Source organism: Lathyrus oleraceus, chromosome 2 (assembly GCF_024323335.1).
Source record: "Lathyrus oleraceus cultivar Zhongwan6 chromosome 2, CAAS_Psat_ZW6_1.0, whole genome shotgun sequence".
NCBI classification, from domain to species: Eukaryota; Viridiplantae; Streptophyta; class Magnoliopsida; order Fabales; family Fabaceae; genus Lathyrus; species Lathyrus oleraceus.
The window spans coordinates 12,835,812-12,851,072 of NC_066580.1; positions in this window are offsets into that span (position 1 = coordinate 12,835,812).

A 15,261-nucleotide genomic window follows, 5' to 3' on the forward strand; every position below is an offset into this window, starting at 1 on the left:
ACGAGGAAATAACTCAGTGGGGAAATGAGAATGGTTAAATTCTTTCTACTTAATAGGCTGACACTCTACCATTAAGGGAGGATAGACGTACCGAATCTGCACGACGAAAGGATAACACCATAGCAGAGGAACAAGGAATCAAATGCGATAATAATGCATAATGAAATATATGAATGTATATGTATATGTATATATGATTGATGATCATGCTGACAAAACAATCACAAAGGATACATATGTCACGGATATGAATCATTGGTACAACGCTCGGCTAATCTCGACAGGATGGAGGCATCGACTGGAGAAAAAGAGTTGGGGATAGACATAAATCATCCATCTCAAAGGTTAAACCCTGGATGGGGAAAGATAACGAATCTGCTGAGGATTTGAGTCATCAACTCTGCGGAGAATTTTAGGTCAACACCATACCAAAATGGGAGACAACTTCGCAGAAGACCAGAAGTACTATTCAAAAATCAACACTGTTGGTGAGGATCGGGAGAGAACTCTGTTGGTGACTTGAGGGCAATAAAAATCTGTATTTAATCTATGTAAACCATTGAGAGTATGCGCCTACAACTCAACTGGGGAGGCGATCACAAAACTCGCCTGGTGAAGCTGAATTGTTGAACCAACTGCTTGGGGAAGACCAACAATGCTTCGCATTTTAGGACTTACCTGTTCTCAGACTGCTATTCATATTTCTTAATGAAATCGATTTCTCTTTAAAATCTAGGTCATCTCCTTCTCTTCCAAAGGAGGGGTAATCTGAGCAGCAAGTTCTCTCCATCTCTGAGCATACTCCTTAAACGTCTCCTTGTCTTTCTTAGACAACAACCTCAATTGGTCTCTATCTGGTGCCATATCAATATTATATTTGTACTGTTTCATAAAAGCCTCACCCAAATCATTGAATGTGCGGATGCTCGCACTATCCAATCCCATGTACCACCTCAAAGCGGCACCGATCAAGCTGTCTTAAAAATAATGGATCAATAACTGATCATTATCAGTTTGCGTTGACATCTTTCTAGCATACATCACAAGATGACTGAGTGGGTAGGTATTCCCCTTGTATTTTTCAAAGTCAGGCACTTTGAACTTCACCGGGATCTTCACATTTGGAACCAAACAAAGTTCCGCAACACTCTTTCCAAACAAATCTTTACCCCTCAAAGTCTTCAACTCCTTACGTAGCTCAAGGAATTGGTCCTTCATTTCGTCCATCTTCTCATACACATCAGGGCCCTCAGACGGCTCAGAATGATAGATGGTTTCTTCCACACGGGGTAGAGTATGCACACCTGGTGGCGGCACAAACATGACCGGGCTAGATGCCGGCATGGAAGCAAAGGTAGGCGCAAAACCTTCAGGCATAAAATTGGGCGGCATTCCCCACGGGAATCGGGCAAGAATATTAGGTGCAAAGTGAGCAGCGGTTGCAGGAATGGTAGAGATAACAACCTCGGAAATGACAGTCCTCTGAGGAGGAGAAGTTACAGGCGTTGGAGAAGATTGGCTCTGAGTAGCTAACACTGACTCCATCATGGCAGTCAAACGAGCGATCTCGTCCTTCAAATCTCTGTTCTCTTGCTCTAGATGCTCCATAATCTTTGAGTGATTAGCGCGGGTATTGTATCGATGAGTCAGCTTGGCTGAAGCACAAAAGAAATACCAATAAGACATCTGGCGAAAGAGAAACCTGTTATGCAAATGATGCATGAAATGTAATGCTTGATTGTTTTTATTATCAAGGAACTTACTATTTTATATATATATATATATATATATATATATATATATATATAAAATAACAATTGCAATAAATTGAGAAACCAAAAATACAAGAGTAAAGGAGACTAATCATCCTAAGGATCCCTAATAACAACATCAGAAGATCTAGCTGCAGGCGCGTACTTCCTTCGAATGCGTCAAATCTCGGTCTCAAAAGAAGCCTTCATCTGAGTCTTCTCGAGGACAAGTTGATCAACAATCTTCTTCCAAGCAACGGAAGGCTGAGGCATACTAGAGGAAGATGAAACTCTGGTTCTCTCTGTCTCTTCGTTACTCGGTCTTCAAGAATCTCAATAAGTGAATCTTTGTCCTTAGACTCAAGCTGCAACTCCTCATGCTTTCCGCTCAAAGCACGGAAACGCTCTTCCCACATATCCTTTTCTTGCTTCATCTTGGCGAGCGCGTCTTCCAACTCCTCTACATCTTGGTTAGGGAGAGTTAATGGCTCAACCACAACCATAGACATAGGTATTTCACAAGCATACGACATCTTCAACTTCAAAGCTCTCTTCTTCACCCAAAGAGTGTAAGCTTTCAAAGCTACACATTTGCACGGGCCAAGCTCGGATCTTCCTTTCCTATGCACGTTATGCCAAGCATGCACGATCTTCTGCTTCAAATGTTGGGGATCTTTACGCTCTTGATAGAAAAGACCTTCTAACAAAGTGTTATTAGGTTTGTCTCTCAAGGGGAACCCAAATTGACGACGAGCCAAAGTCGGGTTGTAGTTAATTCCTCCTTGTGTACCAATGAGAGGCACATTAGAGAATTCACCATAATAATCAATAATCTCCAAACTGCTTAATGAAGGATCATACCAAACTATATCATCATTAGTGAGAGACATAAGTCTCTGAGACCATCGTAGACATTGTTTGTTCTCTACAAAAGCAGGCGTCTGAGGCAAGTGCGAAATAAACCACTTGTATAGAAGAGGAACACAGCACATAATCATCCCACCGCCTTTAGAATTCCTTAGATGTAAAGAGAAGTACATATCACCTAACAAGGTAGGCACAAGATTCCCAATCAAGAAAATTCTAATGGCATTAACATCAACAAAACCGTCAATGTTAGGGAATAAAGGTAAACCCATAGATGAGCAACACAAAGATGGCTTCAAAAACATCAACACTACCGGCTTGAGCAGAGGCAATAGCTTTCCCAATGAGAAACTCAAAAGTCAATCCAAACATTCCTCCTTTCTTCACCCAATGAGCCTCTATCTCAGACTTCTCCAAGTGAAGAGCTTAAGCAATAATATGAGATATAGGAATCTCTTCCAATCCACTAAATGGCACTTTGTTAGAGATAGGTATTCCCAAGAGATGGGCATACTCCTCCAACATAGGGACAAGCTGATAATCAGGAAAAGTGAAGCAACGGTAGAGAGGACCATAGAACTGAACCAATACACTCAGAAGTCCTTCAACCACATCAGCAGATAAGATAGACAGAAGCTTCCCATGACGTTGTTTTAAGTCCAGCGGATCTAATACAAAAGATGATAGCTTCCTTAACTCTTTCAAGTCTGGACATTTGAAATTGTATTTCTTAGTGTTCCTTCGTCCACAATCCATGGTCTGGAAATATTTACAAATAAGACCTCAGTTCCTTGAAATTTTCGCGTGATGAATGTTATGATGCGCATGAATGCATGAATGCAACAATCACAAATAAGGGATCACACACAAGGCAAATAAACAAAGGTCAAGGGATGAATCAAATCATTGTCAAGATCAATCATCCATTTTGGTGGATTATGGTTTACACCTTATCAACACCCAAGTTCCATTGATATTGACAAGACTTGATTGGATCAACCAAGAATCAAGGGTTTATTGTAAGTCACGAGCATGGATTCTGGGTAAGGACCATCCCAAAGGAGTGAACTAAGGATAAAAACTTGTAGATCATGTTCTAAAAAGTTCCCAGAGTCTTAATTCCATCTATCGGATATTACAGGTTAGGATGACTTACTCATCAACCCATAATATTCTCAAGAGAAACTCATATGAGTGTAGTATCGTGTAACAACTGTTATCAAGTCTACACTTGAACAGTCTTCGCACTACGTCCTAAATAGGCTAATAGGGGTTAAATGTTCTATGGTCCTTAGCTTCTCGGACCCCAAATCAGCGATAGTAAGGCCTAACCATAAATAACTTGTGTGACATTCCTAACTCCAAAAGGGTCTCCACTGAGTAGATGGGTCTCAAGCTAACTTGTTAAGGACTACTTCGCACAAGTCGAACATGACTATACCATCCTCCTGTCTTAATTGCACTCAAGTTCGGGTTAAAACTTATCTTACCACTCAGAGATCACCAAGCACAACAAGCAGATTATATCATACAAACAAATATACATACATCAAATATACAATTATATACACACAAAAAAAAGTAGGCTAAACCCACTGGAGACTACTCCCCAGCAGAGTCGCCACTTAATTTCTGTAGCGGTAAATTCATGATCATCAAGCTATGGATAAGCTAGACATCAATAAAACCAGAGTCGCCACCGCGCTTTTATTGTTTCCAAGGGAAAAGGGAAAAGTATGAACAAAACCCAAAAGATAAGAAGTTTTCAAATCAAAACTAATAAAATGCCAGAGATTACAGGTAAGGGGGTTGGTTACACAGAGGGAAGGTGTTAGCACCCAAAGTGTCCTAGGTACTTCTAGGGGGCCCTTTCTTGTGTGCGTATGTGTTTTTGTACAAAATTATGTTTGCAATAAATAGAGTGGAGGGATGAGAAAATAATTCACTAATTATATTTTTGTGTTTGACAAGACCTTCGGACTTGTGCCTATGTACCAACATAAAATGAGGGATCAAAACCTCGTAGTTCGTGGTAACAATTTCAAAGTGAGTGCATTGCTTTTAGCAAAATTTAAGTTTAACAAAGGCCCAAAAGGCCTAAAAAGGTTTGAATGAGTGTTAGTTCTTTTTGTCTTTTGAAAATTTTAAGTCAAGTATAGTTAAATTTATTTATAAGTTTGATTAAGAAAATAAGTTTGAAAATGCAATGGCATAGGGCCAAAGTTTCTAATTTGCAATATGGTCTAAATTAAGAAAACACAAGAAAAGAAGATTTTTTAAAAGGAGGGAGAGATTTTGAAATTAAAGAAGTGGGAAAGAGATGAAGAGACTAATCCTAAGCAAAAAATTTAAAAGTTAAGAGTTGAAAAGATCTGACCAATGAGCTGCAATCCAATAGACAAGAATGTCATATAGAAACCCAAATTTCCCTTGTACTTTAGAATCAAGCAATATCAATATACAAATAGCAAGATGAAGAGCAAGGCATCAAATAAAGATAGCCACATCCAAGATTAGCAACTCCATGATCTTCTTCAAAATTTCCCATGTATCAGATGACTTCAAAGAGGGCATGAGACACAGATTCAAAATAATAGCTTCACAATGATCATGTTGCAGATGAACTTAAATGGATCTTCAATATTGTATCATATGAATATTCACTTCACAAGCACTTGGTTTTATGAAAGTTGGCATTGGCCAAGTCCTTTGCATGGGGAGTGTTGCCTAAATTCTAAGTCCAATAATCTCAGATCAAACCAACAGTCTTGACAAGATGTTTTTTAGGGGTTTTGTTATTATTATATACATTAAGGTCAAAAGACCACACAAGCAAACAAATATATACAAACACAATGTATCATAAATTATTGCCCAAGTGGGCAAAGTGAAAATGGCATTAGAGTAAACAAGTTGAATGGTATGAATAATGGCAAATGAATTAAAAGCTTAAAAATTAAAGTGCATAAAAGTAAATGATTTGAAATTAAATGTTAGTTGTTAGTTGATTAGAAATTAGTATTGCTTTTGCTTTGTTTTGTTTAAGTCATTCTTTGGAGAACACTCAACCCACTTATCACAAGCATGGGTCCTTGAACCAAGACATCTTCCAAAGGAAGGAAAAAAGGCCAAGTTCCCACACAATACCATGAAAGAGGGGAGACTTACAATCTCACTAACTAGAATGATATGCCTTTTTGTGTCACAAATTTAGCGCTATGTTAAGCAATCATAATTGGACTTATGTAGAAGTCACAACTATTTGAGGTCGGACAATAGAATTTTGGTGTTTATGCATGTTAGAGACATAGTATAATGGACTATGCTCATGAAACATACCACACACAAAAAGAATATGCAAAGAGGTGGATTTAATCTCATCCATACTCATGTTGATTTTGTAATCAACAAGCCTTAGGATATAGAGATATCATAGGTCCATGACATGAATGAATAAAGAAGGGGAATGAGATGAAGAGGGAGGGGGAATGGATTCAACACAAATTGGTCAAAGGAGGACTTTTACCAAATTAAGATCATTCATTAATTTTGGGAGATGGAATGTACATTCCATCAATCCCCTAAATCCAATGATCTTAACCTAACAAAGTCAAATCAACCTTGACCAAAGGCTCAACAACACAAGTCAAACTCACAAAGTCAATTAAAATGGCTCCACACAATTTATTTGGCATTTAAACAATTAAAAAATAATAAAAATATGCATTAAATTAAATTATGGTTGGTCAATTTCCTAAAACCTCATCAAAACACCAAAGAAATGGCCATTAGATTTATCATAGGTCAAACAAGGTCAAAGGACCTTGGAGAAAAATTGCATAATTTTTGGAAACTTAAAAGTATTTTTAAACAATTAAAAATATTCACAAAATCAAATAAACTATAAAAAATATTAATAATGATCCAAAAAATAATTTTAATTCAGAAAATGAAAGAGGATTTTATTTTTAAAAAAATTGGTGAAACTCCCATATTTTTTGGATCAATATTAAATTTAATATGAAATAATGGAAATAACACAAATAAAATGAAATTCAAATATTCAGAAAAAATGTGGACCACTTGATCTCCTCATTAATTGAGGTGGCAGATCAAGTGGATCCAAACGCGCATTCCACCATGCACTTGAGTCAGCATGCCATAAACATGGTATTCAACACCAACGCTCGTGATTAAAATAAAATGAAATGATCATCTTTGGACCATGTCATCTTCTCAGGCGAGCTTCGTCGGACTGGTCCATTCATCACCATCACAAAAATAAAAAAGAAGGACATGATTTCAAATTAAAAATGGCACTGATCACGAATCTGACCTCAATTCATCCTAACCTCAAGTATATTAAGAGATACATGGAGTTTAAATTTGAGGTACATGATCTGAGTTACTTCGATTTGACCTCAAAGCAACTCAACCTTCTTGCCTACATTGGTAGGACTTCAGACAACTAAGGATCCAAGGGAATTGATGAAAATTGAGAGAGAATCAAAGAGATGAAAAAATCTGGAAAATACCTTCAATGTTGTGCAGAACTCGATTGCTCTTGCCTTGATTCTTGCTAGGAAGCTTGCAAAAGTGGATTAGAATTGAAAAAAGGCTTTGGATCCCTGGAGTTTTGAATCTAAAAACAGTGAGATTCAAACTCAATTTTCAAAGAAAATTCTCAGGTTTCTCCTTTCAAATGGAAGGGTTTAGGGTATTGGAGCAAAGCTGGCGCGAAAGGGTCCTTAATTATGATGCTAGAGGTCTCTATTTATAGTTGCAATTCATGATATTTGCACCCTCAAATTACACATCCAAATTTGGCAATGGATGATGCTTGCTTGCATGGGCGTCTACAGGCCCATGAAGTCACTCATTAATTGACTAAACCAAACGTAAACATACAATTCGAGTCGCCACCGCACTTTTATTTGTCCAAAGGAAAGGATAAAAAGTGAACAAAAGCCAAGGTAAGAAGTTTTATCAAATCAAAAACTAATAAAATGGGAAGGTTTTACGCACCCAAAACATCCTTAGTACTCTAAGGGAACCCTTTTTGCAAATATGTGTTGTAGGTTGGTATTTATGAAAAGATATGCAAAAGATTGGAGGGATGAGAAGAGAATATATTATATTTACAAGTTTGTTATTTGAATGGATGAACCCATTACCTACGTACCATCACATAGGTAGGATCAAAACCTCGTAGTTCGGGGTAAAAATCTCAAAGATTGGTGAATTGATTTGCTCAAAAGCCTTAAGGTCTTTTGTTATCAAAGGGAGAAAACTCAACCTAAACCAACAATCCACCATGTGAGGAGATCTTCAACATACTAGTGAGGGGTTAACCCTATAATAAGTATGGAAGACTTATAATCCAATCACTAAGGATAAGGTGAGATTCACATCAACCACTATGATAACTCAAACCTATGACTAATGTTTATGAAAAGGTTTTAATAAGGTGGCCATTGGAACCACAAAAACAACTTGAAATGAGTTATATTGATAAGTTAGATTTATTTACAAAATGAAGTCAAAGTTGGATTAAGATTTATTCACAATGAGTATTGATGAAAATGGTTTTGAGAAGTCAAAGGCATAAGGCCTAGGTTTCTAATTTGAAACAAATTCAAAGTTTTGAAAATGATTTTTGGCTTGGGTTAGAGTGAGGAGAAGAAGAGAAAGGCTAGTCCTAAAGTAATGCAAAGATAAGAGGGAGAAGATAAAACCTTTGGAGTTCCTTTTCTTGAAATCATATAGATGATTCAAGATGCTCCTTTCCTTTGGACTTAGCATACAATCAAGCAATCAAACAATTTAGATTCAAGCTCTTAGGATCTCCATTTGGCTTGTCTCTCTTAACTTGGCTATTCATGACAATGGTCCTCTTTACTATCTCAAGATGGAATCCCTATCACACAAAAGCAAATCAAAAATTTCACAACACAATAAGAGGAATTGACAAAGAATAAGTTCAGATGAGAAGTCCTTTAAAGTCAACTTTGAAATTTAGCATTCTAAAGGCATGAGGCCTAGTTGCCCTTGAACTCCTTTAAGCATGGGCATGTCCTAGTTCTAAGTCATTTCTCCTTTTTGCATTAGGTTCACACAAAACAAAGACAAAACAATCAAAAGACAACAATATATTTATATACAATAATGAGCTCAAATGAGCAAAAGGAAAATGACATAAACATAAAATATGTGCTCAAATGAGCAAAATGAAAAGCAATATGAATAAATGAGCAAGAAATAAATGGCATTAAAAGTAAATTGCAAGAAATTAAATGCTCAAATTAAAGTCAGTGATTAGTATGGTTATGTTAGTTTGTCATAAGACAATGTAGCGCTATGTTAAGCAATCGTAAGTGGACTAATATAGTAGTCACACCTATCTGAGGTCGGTCAATAAAACTATAGGGAAATAAACACAAGTTAGAGACCATGACTAGTAAGCCAAGCTCCAAAAACTTGCCATGCCAAAACAAAAGGGGAAGGGCCTTGTATGGACTTTAGGTTTTTTTTTGCTTGACCAAGAAGCAACCTATCTTGGACATAAAGCAACTCACTTGATCTTGGATCAAGTTGAGTTTGGTTTGGATCAAAGAAGGTTAAACCTCTCATTTGTCAAGACCAACCATAAGACATTAACTCATAGGCCAAATTAAGAAAATAAGGGGAAGAAGATGAAATGGATGGAAAGAGAAATCAAGTATCAAACCCAATTGATCAAATGTGAACCAAGTCATCATCAATCAATGGCAAACAGAAGGGAAATGAGGATATACAAGTCAACAAGTCAACCATAGTTTTTTGGTAATTTTTGAATTAAAAATAAATGCAAAATAAAATAAACAAAATATGGTCAAACCTCAAACTTAATTCAAATCAACTTCAACAAGTCCAATTAAATTCTCATAGGTCTAACATGTTCAAACAAACTTTGACAAAAAAATTCAAAAAATTTGGAAATCAGAAACTATTTAAAAACAATAAAAAATAACACAATATGAACTAAAATCTCAAATAAATCTCAAATCAAATAAGAAATTTATGAGACTATTTTTCATTGACTTATCATGATCCAAAGGTGTTATGAAAATATTTTTGGATTTTTCAAATATCAGAAAGTAATTAAAAATGAATTAAAACTATTAAAAACCAAATAATTCACAAAAAATATTAAATGAAGCCACAAAAATAATTAAAAATCAAAATATGAAACTAGATTTTTCAAGAATTTTTTTTGGCATTGGTCTCATATTTTTGTGACTTCAAATAAAATATTTATGAATTTTTTAAAATAGAAGGATTTAACTGAAATTAAAATAAAATAGGAATAATAGGAAAATGCGCATCCATCAGATCAATTCATTAATTGACGTGGCAAGGGATCAAAGGCTCAGAGGCGCGGATGCATGGTGAACTCAAGTCAAGCGTGCAGCACATGGTATTAAACAAGTAATCACATTGGATGGTCAAGATTATAACGTTGAGACATGATCCAAAAGCTGGGAAGCATACACGTGGGGATGGTGGTGGAAACCACCATCTTCTCCGGTGATCCAAATATTTCCATCCACCACGCACAGGAAAATAAATTGTAATGAAAATAAAAAATGAGGACATCAAAATGAAGCTCAAGTGATGTAGATCACCACTGTAACCATGTGTCATCCTCACTCTTCCTATTTAGAGAGAAATATGAGATGGAAGATCATGGTATGTCAACTGGAATGACACGATTTGAACAATTAAGACCACCACTGGCCTGCCTCAAGTGAGAGGACTTCAGAAAACCTCATAAATCAAAGAAAATCACATTGAATTGCAAGATCTAGATCAAAAAAGTTTGAGGTTCTACCTCTGAAATGAAGCTTCAAATGCCACGAATTCTTCAAGATCTTGATTTGCTTTTGCTCTAGATGTGTGATAGAGATGATAGGCTAAGGAATTGAGATTTGAAAATCAACTAATGATTTTGAATTTCAAGCTTGAAAAAGAGAAAGAAAACTGAAAATTCCTTTAGTGAGGGTTGGGATTTCAATTCTGCAGCACTTCAGGTCTCCACTTGGTTGTTAAATGAATGAGAATGCAACTCTATTTATAGCTGAAGAGGGTTGTAGAGCATGGTTCCCTCGTGTGCATGGGATTTGAATTCTCCTTGCATGGGCCTGTACGGGCGCATGTAAGGCCCAATGATGGGTGATACACCATGCTGAGATGAATTGGACGTGCAATTGAAGTGAAATTAGCTTGCACATGAAGTTTCAACATGAAATGCAAAAATGGACATAAAGAATGAACTCTTCGAAACTCCCACATGGAAAGTCCAAAAAAGTTATGTGAGTAATGGTTGGAAAGCCTTTGAAATATGGAACAAAAGTCATGTTGGACAAAAATTCATTTGGCATTTGGAAATTAGTGAAAAATGGCTGTGAAAGTTTAGGTACAAAACATGTCTAAGTCACCCTTTGAAAATTTTCACCAAAAGCAAGCCTCTTCAAGCCCCCCTATTTCCATGATGCAAGCTTCAAATGGAAAAACCTAGAACATCAAAGTTATAGATATTTTCAAAATGATCAATTTAGACTCAAATTTACATCATTTGGATTTTTCATGAGAAAGTTATGGGCACTTGAAGTTGGGCACTTTTTCAAATTCAATGACTTAGGTCCAAAGTGGCCTATAATGTTTTGTATTATCACATGTGTTTCTTTTAGGATTATGAAATTTTGTACAACATAACATTTGAATTAGACATCTTAAACTTTCCAATTCATTTGAAATGAATGATGACCTTCCAAGTTTCAAACGGATTTTTGATGAACATGAAAGTTGTTCATATGGTTCTTAAGAACACTTTTTCTCTTGGAGTGATCTTCATTTGACAAACACATCAGAAGAGACTGGAAAATCCATAGGAGTCACACACTCACTAGGGAGACAGAGACTCTGGGGAAATAAGGTAAAAATGTGTGAGTAGGTCACGACTTGAAAACTTGCTGGAAGACACAAAGGGATTCCACGAAAATAAATCAATGGAAAGACTCGAGCTGACGTAAAAATACGTGTATTGGGGAATATGCCAATACAGCAAAACTATCCACAAAGGATACATCGGATAAGAATCTGGACTCAGACAGGGATATCCACAAAGGACTCAGCTGAGGAAGAAAAGATGAGATATTACCGGCTACTAGGTAATAAACTCAAAGAGAGACATGTTACCAAAACACCGGTTACTGGGTGAGAGAACAACACGCTCAGGGAGAAATCTGACTCCACAGGGGACAAAAAGTCATAATAGGGAGCATAAGGAAGGAACATAGGGATACCGGTTACTGAGCATATAATAGGTGACCAACCAGGCGTGAGTTGGGAACATATCCAAAACACTCATCATCCGAAAGGAGGGCTGAAAAAGCAAACTCGACTTACAGGATGGACATTCGATCCCACAGGGAAATACGAATCTTACTCGACTGAGGAAGAACAAAGACTTCGACTGAAGAGCGCATGAGATATATTATCTATTACCGTCATAACATAGATAACATACTCGCATGGAAGATTATCCATAATCGGTTACTGGGTTAATAAAGGATAAATTTACCGAAAAGAAAGGACATCGGGATACCAGTTACTGGGTATAACATGATGACCAATCAGAAGGAGAAACAATCCTTACCAAACAAGGGTAAATGAAAGATGACTCGCAAGGGATAAATTGCATGGCAAAAGCAATCATCCAGGAGATATATCACCAGTTACTGGGTGGTATACTCAAAAATGAAGGAATATCAATACCGAATACTGGGTAAAGACAACCAACAAAGAGGGGACTACATCTACCGGTTACTGGATAGAAAACCACAGAAATAGGACTTACAACTACCAGTTACTGGGTAGAAGGCCATAAAGTCCACTGGGGAAAAGGATGATCAATTACTGGTTACTGAGCAATTGAACAACTAAACCACAGGAAACTGCAGGGGATAACAAGAAAGGAGTCAATCTAGGAACAAACTAGAAATACACAACCAAACCAGACTCAATCCGATGAGGATATAACTCAGGGGAGTAATTCCATCCCGATACACAATTGGGGAGGAAACTGAAACAATAATCATCCACGAGGACATAACTCAGTGGGGAAGAAAGAAGGAGAGATAGACACTTTCTGCCTATGGGGCTGACTCTATATAGAGAGATCAGACACAAACATCTTCTTGTGGAAGAATATTTCACCAACAGTAGGATATAACGAACAAAGATATATGGCAAAGAATGCAATCATGAATATCTGAATGCTATGATTATGCATGTATGTGCATGATTTATGTATGATTAATGCTGACTGTAAGACCCCAATTTTGACCCTAAGATCCCTCATGGCATCATAACATTGCATTTGCATAGCCTCAAGGATCATGAGCATCTTGGTTCCCTTTGCCTTTGGGTGGTGTCATACCCCGATTTTGACCCTGATTTTTTTATTTTTGATTGGCACTTGGCCTAAAATTCATTTGCATACATTCATTCCCAACTCCATATTTTTGTTGCACATTGGTCATTGCCTATGCCTTTTTGATCATGGTGCTTTTGATTATAAGATGGATTTTAATATCTTGACTTCTTTTTATTTTTAATTTGATTTTAATTTCAAATTAAGTTTAAATTCCAATTGTCAATTTAATCTTAATTGTTTATTTTTACTAACGACTAAAACTCTAATCGATTTTTATTTCCAAATGAATGTTAGAGTTGGCATCCAAGTAATTTTAAATGAATTATAAATTAATTTGATTTTAAATTTGATTTTTTACTGATTTGTTATTATTATTCAAATTGATATTTAAATTAGTTTTGGATTATTTCTAAAAATTCATTTTATAATCGAACATGATCCATTTCCCATCCATAATGCATTCCAAGTCAAAATAGTACATATACTCATTTCATGACATACAATAATATTTAACTTCCAAACATTTCCAAACTCTTTTTCATACATGTAGCACATTGCATATCTGAATGGGGGCATGACTTTAGGGTAGAATACAAGCCGTTAGACAAGTTACTTGGTGTTCTGTTAGATGTTCCTTATGATTGGTCTAACTGCAGTGGCTACTGAAAAGGTACAGTTTGACATCACCAATTCCTTGAAGTTGAATAATCCTTACATTGCTTTTGGTTCATTTGATCGCCCAAATCTTTTCTATGGTGTCAAGCAATTTAACCGAAGACAATATTTTATTGATGAGCTTATGGAAGAAATTTCAAAAGAAGTTGCTAATGTTTGTTCAACTACAATTTACTGCACAACAATCAAAGGTGTAGAGAAGATATATAAGTCACTTATGGAAAGTCGGTATTAATGCTGGAATGTACCATGGGCGAATAGATGAGAGATCACCAAAGGAGTCTCATAGATTTATTTATTAGAGATGAAAAGCAAGGAGTCTCATAGATTTATTTATTAGAGATGAAAAGCAAGTCATGGTGGCTACAATTGCCTTTGACATGGGCATAGCTTTCAGGGGTTCCGTTGAGAATGGAAGAGAGAAGCAGGAAGCAGTTCCCTCTGAGAAAAGCTCGTGATGCTGCAGAGGAGACACTCTCTCGGCTACTAAAATCCAAAGTTGATGCAGATGAAACCGACGAGGTTGAGCTTCAGAATGCGATGGCAAATGTTGTGATATGTTTGGTACCATTCGGCGCAACGGTGTCGGAATATACAAACTACAGCAGCAGCAGCAACAAACGATGGTGCGTCACCTGAGTGAAGGTCAAAATTCAATGCAAGTTGATGCTAGGCGAATTGCATCCAGCGGCTGTATGGTTTCAGTTTGACACGCAAGAATCCTGTAACGAATCCATAACAAAATCATAACAGCATCAACCAAGTCATGATCAAGTAATAATGGAAACTTTTACCAAACTTCACTGCTGGCACTAGATGGGCAGTCGTTATGTCTTGTGGAGTTGGATTCTCAAACCAGTATTCAAAGCAAAAATATCCAGAAATTGAAGAATCCCATGGGAGTGATGCTTTGATGTGGGTACCTATTAAACCACCAAACAAGGGATCGGATACCGTCACAAATGGAAGACAAATTGACTCAACCAAACAATACAACAATTTCTCAGAAGCCTACAACTGCTATAAAGGAATTGCAAATTATTATGAAGCTTACAACCAGTTTCTTTGTTCCCGGTCCATAACCGATCACATCAGCCATAACCTGCATAATACACACAGAAATGGTCATTTTATTAACCCTGTTTTGTTTTCCAGCACATCACAATAGTCCTTGTTCCGGTTACAAAGGCCATAGCAGAAAGTGAGAAGAACATAACCAGATCCAGAAAAAACTCACCGTAACCTTTTGAACAAGTTTGGTCTTCCAAATCCACATCAGAACTCAAACCTTGAAGCAAACCAATTTTCCGGTCTTGTTCCCGCTGAACTTGGAAATCTATTTAACCTGCAGGCTTCGGTTTTATCATCCAATAAATTGTCTGGGAATTTACCAGTGACATTTTCTCAGTTACAAAATTTGACAGATTTTAGGATAAATGATAATAGTTTCAACGGAAAAATACCGAGCTTCATACAGAATTGGAAACAGCT